Raw genomic sequence first — 8,914 nt, forward strand, 5'->3', positions numbered from 1 at the left:
TTAAAATGACTGCTGGTAAGAGGATTAAAACAATAATGCCCTTCTCTTCTTGAAGGTTTTTAGAAAAGATTTCTTCTCCCGGAGCAAAACCGTTTAGGCTGGAATTAAGGGCAGCGAAAAGTAGCCTTTTAACGTAAGGCTTGCATATTTTGTTGAAATTCTTTAAGAAATAGAGGGGCATGGTGAAAATCTTAAACTGAATTTTATCTTTGGTCATGTTTTCATCCACATGAATTTAAATGGTAGACAAAACATCCGATGGAATGGGCGAATATGATAAATTCTCACCCCATATTATGACCACAGGCTATCTTGTTGTCACAGTATCGGCCTGTCTGTCTGTGTGTGCAATAAAATATGTCCCGAGCGTTAAATTACTTTTGTTATTTTTTAAAAACATTTTTTTTACTTTTGACGCTATTTGAGAATGTTTTTTCTGCGTATGAATCTATCTGTAAATACTTTAAAATCAGATCCCTTCTAATTATGTTTACTATATTTGGAAAATAAGCTATATCCGTTCACAGATTTTACACTAGCCAATAAATATGGCCTAGCTTCTAATTAGTGGCAAGCGCAAGGTGTCCACAGGTGTTCAGGAAAACCGAACGCCTACGACGCGTTTTCACAGGTTTGTTATGATAGTTTAATTAGACAGGTAGCAGCTACTGAAAGTGTGTGTATCTTTGTTTTTGTTAAAAGATTGGCATTGGGAAAAAAACTTGAAATAGGAAGTATTCATTTTAAATAATCTTTGTTATTTATATTATCACTTCAACTTCTTCAACTTATTAGATGTTGATGACGGTGATGACGACGATGAATAATAATAATATTTATTATTATTATGATTATTATTATTAATAATAATAATAATAATAATAATAATAATAATAATAAAATCTTCATTAATCCGAAATAATCCAACAGGTCGCAGAAATCTGAACTAGACTGTATGAACTGTAAAAATCCCCATTTTTAATATTCGTCTAAAAATTAAAACATTAAATAGGCTAAACATAAGCACAATGCCGTGTATGCTGTGTGATTGACGGTTTTTTTTTATTTTTTTTTTTGGTGATTTTTTTCATTTAGTTTAATATTATATTTTTGTTTCACTTACTATAATCACTTACTCTCTATTGTACCACTAAAATGACTACTATTGCTACTACCGTCATCACCACCACCACCACTACCAACAACAACAACAACAACAATATAATAATAATAATAATAATAATAATAATAATAATAATATGTCACTGAATAAGGGAAAACTACGTTTCAACCTCCCAAGTTAAAGTTTTATGTTTCCTGCACTTCTTTGGTAAGTTCTTTGGGAAGTTCGACCCTATGTCCCTTTCTGTCTTTTGTCACTCCGATATATCACCGAGTATTTGGGTCTGAGAGAAAAAGAGGCTTAACTTGTGAACCGATGGAAATAAGAACTTAAACGGGAGGTAAATCTGGGCAATGTCTCTTTGTGGGAACCGTTTCTAAAGCAATTAAAGCGAGAAAGAATTCCTCTCAGCCCCTCTTCCACAAATCAGCTTTCTTCAGTACTTAATGCCGTCTAATGTCCAGCGCATCTGAAGGGTTTAAACGCAAGTGTCAGGACAGGTTCCTATTAGAGTGTCTTTAGCGTTGCAACCAGGACCCGCCTTCACCGTTTTAGTTCATACTTTCTAACGTTTCCTCATTTTTTTTCTTTTTCCACACTCAGCCCAGTTTTCCGCGGGCTTAGTTCACGCAGTCGTTTTTCTATACCGATTAACTTTTTTGTTCTGTTCATGCTTTAACAAGTGAAATCGTGTTTTAATGTGATTTGTCGTCTTTGCTTTCATTATCTTTGAAAAATGACGTATTTTCATGGTTTAAATAACTTTATCCATTCATCTAGGCTCTGTTGTAATACTATAGGTATGCGCCTTTCCACTGGGTTGATAGCTTGCTTCTTGCATCACGCAAAAGAGATCGGCGCTGAAATTGTAATAACGTAGTTTGGACTTTAATTATGGCAAGCTACAGCGGGCCGTTTGCAACTTTACTGAAGGTATTATTCGCATTATATAACACAGCGCGTGTGAGAGACGTCCCTTCGTCGGCTTTGGAAAAATCCAATAAAGAAAAATACCTTGCAGCCAGTGTTGGGCACTAATAGCTAATTAATATAATAATGATGTTTCGCAACTTCATGAATACATTACGTTTGCAATCCAAAAAAAAGCTTTAGCTCCTCCGCCTCCATTCAAGGGTATTCCAGCATCTGCTCATTTAAGGGCAATTAATCATTTTGATGTATGGTTTAAAATTGACTGCTTCCTAGGGACCTTTTTGACAAGAATAACAAAGCAATTTGCCAGGAGCCATCTCTTGGACATGTTATTAGCAGAGCCTTCATCTTAAAGATTTTTTCTTCCTGCTCAGAATTAGATACCTGGTTTAAAGGGACCGATCCCCTTTCTGTTAATATTCAACGGTACCCTATTATTACCCTTAAATCCCTTTATTCCTGACAAGAGCCTACCATCTCTCTCATAAATCTCTGCGCACAAAGTTTTTACCTGGCTGCAATGTCATTCCTGTTTTACTCTCTCTCTCTCTCTCTCTCACTCACACATACGCACACACAGACACTCACACACGCACATACACACATAAACACACTCACCTTTATAATTAATATTAATTTAGCAAAAACAGTGAACAGTTACTTAAAATAATATTACATTGACACACTGTTACATTTTAAAAAATATTTCTAAAATTTAGCAACACTTTTCAAATGTTTGATAAATTCCTCTTATCACAATTATATTAAAAGTAGTGCATGGCCACCATCGCGTTCATTTAGTTCATAAAGTGCATTTAATCACATGGCCGTGTTAGAACATAGCACCTGCAACTCTTTATGGAACATTAGGACGGCATCCGTAACCATTGGAATCAGAGGGAAAACCACACAGTAAAATGTCCAGAGTTAATTCAACTCTTAACAGAGTACATACGAGCCCAATTGGGGCCATATGTAGCCTGTAAGGGTTGATTTAACGCCGAACATTTTACTGTGCATTAGTGTAGATCCACCACTCATCTGATGTATGGCTTCCTTTGTGGCGGAACCAGGGGCAAGAATGCGAAATAATTCTACAGAGAGGAATATTGTGTGTGGAGTCAAAAACAGCTTTATGACTCTTAGTCGACATGTTAGTGTTCTGCTGGGGGCCTTACATTCCTGCTCTGAGGTGGCATAAAAGATGGTGTCCACCAGTTTTACTAACAGGTGACATTTTCCTTGTGGGCTACTGCAGCTATTACAGCAGCAACGATAGATTTAAAATGGATATGCCATTACTTGGAGATGAAAGTTTGGTGCAAGTGAGAAACAAAGAGCTGTTGTGCAAAGGTAAATTAAATTATTAACATTTACTGCATTGCTAAATCATTATATACCACTATTAATTATATACACTATTAGTAACACTATTAAATTTAGAGCACCTAAACATTTTGCCATATTCCAAAACGTCTAAAAGTGCAGCCAGATGACTTTTTACTTGGGAAGATATCTATTCTCATTGCCTCTCTAAATCGCCTGGTTTAGACAATGGCAGGGCTTTATGGTCCAAAATATTGCTATCAGTGCCAGGGCTCCCTGTTTTAATAAAAGTAATTTAATTGTGGAGGACAGTCTTATTATTGAACAAAACAAGAGGCAAAGCACCAGAATTTAATGACTGTAGGTCAATTCTAGCAGGCAATATCAACTGGTGGTTCAAAACCCTTTCTCCACTCCCTTACAGTATACATCCATCGTCAACATACTCTGGAAAGGCCATTTTGTGACCAAGATAGATTACCTATGATGGCTCTCACAAGTTAACAGACAAATTTACCAGAAGAGGTTAATATGACCCTGAAGGGTCTCTGTATCAGCTTAGCTTAGTCAGTGCATGATTCAGGTTTGTAAAAGACTCTCACATACATATTGTTTTGGTGTAGTTGCAGTTGGACTGCACCCGCACACCCCACGGCTGCATCAGTTACACTGAGCTGTTTCAAACAAGAGAGCAGGGCTGATCAATAGCCTTTCCACTGGCCTGACTCATTTACGCTGGCAGTTGCTCTCCCTTTTTTTGGGGGTCCCAGTGCTTCACTCTCTCCCCTTTGGCCAGAGCCCCAGCACAAGGGGCCCCATTGTACTGGTCTAATCCAGGGGCAACACAGTTTTAGCAACATGGAGGGATAAAAGTCCCATCAAACCAGAACTTTATGGGGGCAAATCTTCCCTAATCCCTCGCTTTGTCTAAACAAAGCCCCTCACTCCTAATCCACCATTGCCTCAAAAATAAAAAAAAGAAAGAAAAAACAAGAGAGAAGAAGAAAAAAAATTGTGCAGACTCAGCTTTGAACCCGAGATCGAAGACCCAAAGAAGTAATTTCACTGGAGAAAATAACCACTTCTGACAGGCTTTCACCCCCAGTAAGGGAAAAGTCCCCCAAGGATCCCAAAAGAAACAAAAAGAGAAGGAAAGTCCAAACACTTAAGATTTAATGCTTTATTTGAGGAGATACGTTGAGATACATTAGTTAAAGCTTTTTACGTTAGATGTAGAGTTACAGGGGGAGAGCATTGACTGAGCACTGTACCGGTAATGGTAACGAGTGGTAGAGCTTTTGCATTACTCTAAATATATATACTGAGTTGAAACACTGAACCTGGTATGATCGGGGCCTTCTCGTGCCTTTTGTTGCGCTGCAACTGGAATATACAGACTCTGCCCTTTCTGTTCCTCTCTTCACGCTGTTCACAAAGCCTGGTTAGCCACCCTGAATGGCCCTGAACCGCATTGTGCTGGCCTAGCCGGGATGTTCCGGAGCCGAGAAAGGGCTGTGCCTTCCAAAAAAAAAAAAAAGATCTCTGACATGTTTCCCTGTAAATACACACGTTGACAAAGCATTCAGCTACACTTTTAGCAGATTTAGTTCCTTCGGATCGTCGGTACACGTTTTCTCTGAGAGCTGTATCCACTATAAAGTGCTGAAGCATTTGTGTCGAGGAGCTGGAAATCAAAGGCGAGTGAGAGAGGTTAGCAGGCTAATGTATCGCGCACACGCACACGTGTACGCAGCAGTACAATATCTTCTAAATGTGGTCCTGATAACAACACCTCTCTGATCCCTTGCTTTATGAAGCCTCTCTATCCGCAGTATCAGTCTCTGGCTCTCTCTCATTCACTCTGTGTTGGGATGACAGAACCCCACCCCCCCTCCTCCTTCCCCCCCACTCCACTTCATGTAGGGCGCCATTTCCATTTTTATCTTTGCTCCGCGGCGGCTCGCTCCCGTCCACCAAATCCCAAGTTCAGCGGCTGCAAATGACTGGACGCGGGGTGAATTAGGGCTTCCATTTCCAGTCGCGGTCTCAACGGCCCTCTGGAGAGGCATAGCTCCTGCGCCTACCAACCTGCAGGCCGAGATTGAGTGTCAGACAGCCTTTCTAGACCAGGCGTTTAACTGCCCCCAGGAGCAGCCCCCCTCTCCCCCCCCCCCCCCCCACCCCCTGCTCACCCCCCGCCCCCGTGCCCCCGCTCTGCCCATGGGTTTCTGTTCTTCCGCCCCTCGCACTGGCCCGCCCAGGTGAGCTGTTACTGCACTGGAGGCTTCATTTTGCCAAAACCTTGTTTCAGTCTCTTGTAAAAATCAGGACCGGACATTGCAGCTGAGGTGTAAAAGCGTCTAACTGCCAGGACGACACGTGAGAGGGCATATTTCCCGCTATTAGTCGTGAAGTCGTTAACTTTTTAGAACAGATCAGTGCTAATTTGTCTGTTGGTTTGTCTCCTCAATGACTATTGAGTGTTGTGTGAGAGATCAATTACCCAGGCTGCCCCCTGCTGGCCGATGGCAGGGCCTCCAGTGTGAGGTAATTAGGGGGATAATAGGCGGAGGAATCTCATCAGTGACTGGGTGATTAGTGATTCATTACAGCAGCTTATAACGAGGGAGGGAGTGGGGAGTGCTGACACTAGGCACAGCCTGACGGATTGCCAATTGATTTGTCGGGGGGAAATTCAACCATTCACCGGGGTAAAGGGGGAATCCATTGCACTAAGATCTTCATTCACCTGACATTGTCTAACAATTAAAATTAGAAACCAATGATGCAATGAGGTTTGGCCAGTTTGGCTCTGCTCTTTTGAGCTGCCTGGTGATGGAAAAATATTTGAAAATGAATGCATTTCAGAGTGAAAGATTCTGCTCCTTTTTGCGTGGAAAATAAATAATCTTCACTGTAAGGTTGTGTGAATCTTGAAATGGGCTCTTTAAAATAAATTAAAAATCTTACAACATGTAACAAATTATCTGAATATAAATTGATCTTGAGTGGACACAGCCGAAAAGATCTGACTGACAATTGTCAGTTATACATTTTTATTATGGATTCCTTTAGTACTATAAACATATCCATCACATGCAAAACCAGTTGAGACTGATCCATAGAAAATGGTGCATGGCAGCTATCAGCAGAAGTCACTGCTGTACCAGACTGCTCTCCAGTACCACTGACGTATGGGAATGTTCTAAGATCACACGGTTGATTTTCTCTCCTTGATTTATCGGATTCAGTAATACTTTAATGTACCCAAAGTCCTCATTCAATTAAAGGAATAGATTCATTTGGGGCGAGCCTGGCTGCTAACTTTAGGCTCGATCCCTTTTGTATCATTCCCTGCAACATCTGTCTTTTGTCGCTAAATCCTATCAGCTCTCCTTCGTAATATCAGTGAGTTATCTGGTTCCCTATATTCAGAGACTGAGCGCTGTTCCGGGGTTTTAACACGGAGTGAAAGCGTACCTGCGCCTTATTTTAACTCCCTGTGGAGTTTCTATTACTGCAATGGATAATTACAATAAAATGCTGTTTGTTACTAGATTCTGCCGTGCTTCTCAGCATTACATATTACACCGCCAAATGAGTCTGTTTTATTGCCACTTTCAGGGGAATTATTTGCCCGTAGCTGAAAATGATGATTACAGTGAGCATAAAGCTGTGAAAAATGGGATAGTTGGATGTTAGCCAGAAGATCACATACCCAGCTTTCTTCAGTCTTGGCATCTACGCCTGAGTTTTCCTTTTCCTTTGGCGAGTCTGCTTTCTGCTAATCCTGAGTTAATGGAGTGATCAGCATGGCCAATTAAGTCATCATAGCCAATTAAGCTAATCATTTTCTTCATGTCTTGCAGTGGCGGATGGTATGGAACCAGCAGTTTCCCCATTAGACTGGACAAGGCCCAGATTATATAAACAAGGCCTTTATCCCTAAACTCATAATTCTTTGGCCCTTACTGTAAATGACCTGTCATGCGTGCCTGTTAAACCTTCTTTATTGACAACGAGGTCTGGTATGCCTGCCTTGTGCCCTGCGTCTGTAACACATAAATCTGGCCTTGCGCCGTATTACCCAATGAACAGAAGGGATTGTTTTATTGTTTTTTTCTTAATCTGGGTTTTACTGCTTGTTTTACAAACAGCCCTTTAAAAATCATTTGCTTGCTAGCCTGCAAGACCTCATCCTGCATTAACCTAGTGACCCACTGCTGCCAGAGGGGCCAGAGCCGGTGTGCAGCCAGGACCAGTACAAGATCCTTCACTCCCCTAGAGAGCAGAGCCAGGCGCGCACGCGCGCACACACACACACACACACACACACACACACACAGTGTGCATGTCCAGCAAAAATATTTTATTGCTATGTGATCTGTGTTCCTTCAAAAAAAAACTATCCAAGCTGGTAATATTACCAAAATTACTGGAAATGACATCACTTTCTTGTGTGTGTGTGTGTGTGTGTGTGTGTTGCATGAGACAGCATTTTCAATACCTAGATTGCAATGCAGCGATGCAGAGCAATATAAAGGGGATTTAGATTGTCGAAAGTCTTCACAAGGACCTCCATGTAGCCAAATCGCTCGGTATAAAAGAGAGCCCTTTTGGCAGAATTCATTCCAACAGTCCCCCACCTCTCAGGGGACACGTTCTAAAGGTTGTGCCAGCGCAGCAGCTATGACCATCAGGAAAAGCAGGAAAAGCAGTGCTGGCTGTTCCCCTTCGTCTGCAGTGCCGCACCCGCACTCCCCCACAAACACTGCCTTCAGAAACGCTGCTTTGCTGGGTGAGGTACTGGAGGGTGCGTAGCAGCAGTGCTGTTCCGCCTCAGCGTTTCCCCCGCCCGCCTCCCTGGACTTCTGCCTCCCCTGCACTGTCTGCCCCTGTCGTAGTCAAAGGGCTCTTGCTGAGCCCAACTGTCCATGTTAAAGAGGTGGGCAGGGCCGTCACAGCGGAGAGGCGGCCTCCTTGTTAGGGCTCTCCTCCTGCTGCTAGTAATCCTCACACCCACCCCTCACCCCCACCCCCTCCCCCACGCAACACAAGTCAGGGGAGGCGCAGGTAAGGCTTGGATTAATGGGCGTTTGTTTACCTTTTTGTCCTTAATGGATGATTTATTAGGACCCTAATTGCCACCATGGGGCCGTCTATTGTGGCTTATGGGTTTATCTGTTTCCACAAACATTAACCTCATTTTTTAAAATCTGCTACATTATCCAATTTAAATGCATGTCGGAGTTCTGCATACATATATAACATATAGCATTAAATGAAATATAATCATAATTTAATATGTATCCGTATGTTTATATATTATCTAGGACTCAATACTTAATATCTCCCTGAGGACTCAATACTTCTTCAATTAACTGCATTACCATTTCTAAAATAAAACTACAGTAACAGTGTTTTCAACATTTATAAATAAAACTATATGAATTTCTGACATGTATAATAAAGTAATGAATTTTAAGCAGTTTAATGTATTACTTTATTATTATTTGGAAAACACAGAGTGAT

At 41.4% G+C, this 8,914-nt stretch overlaps 1 long non-coding RNA gene across 1 annotated transcript; it reads right to left on the reverse strand.

Annotated features, from left to right (window-relative positions):
* Positions 1 to 4,547: 4,547 nt before the first annotated feature.
* On the reverse strand, positions 4,548 to 7,247 carry LOC135254274 (uncharacterized). Its single transcript, XR_010329803.1, has 2 exons — positions 7,101 to 7,247; positions 4,548 to 5,470 (listed from the first exon to the last, which is right to left on the reverse strand). It is a non-coding gene; the product is annotated as an uncharacterized LOC135254274 (long non-coding RNA).
* Between the last annotated feature and the right edge of the window lie 1,667 nt (positions 7,248 to 8,914).

The sequence above is a fragment of the Anguilla rostrata genome, chromosome 4 (genome assembly GCF_018555375.3).
Source record: "Anguilla rostrata isolate EN2019 chromosome 4, ASM1855537v3, whole genome shotgun sequence".
NCBI lineage: Eukaryota > Metazoa > Chordata > Actinopteri > Anguilliformes > Anguillidae > Anguilla > Anguilla rostrata.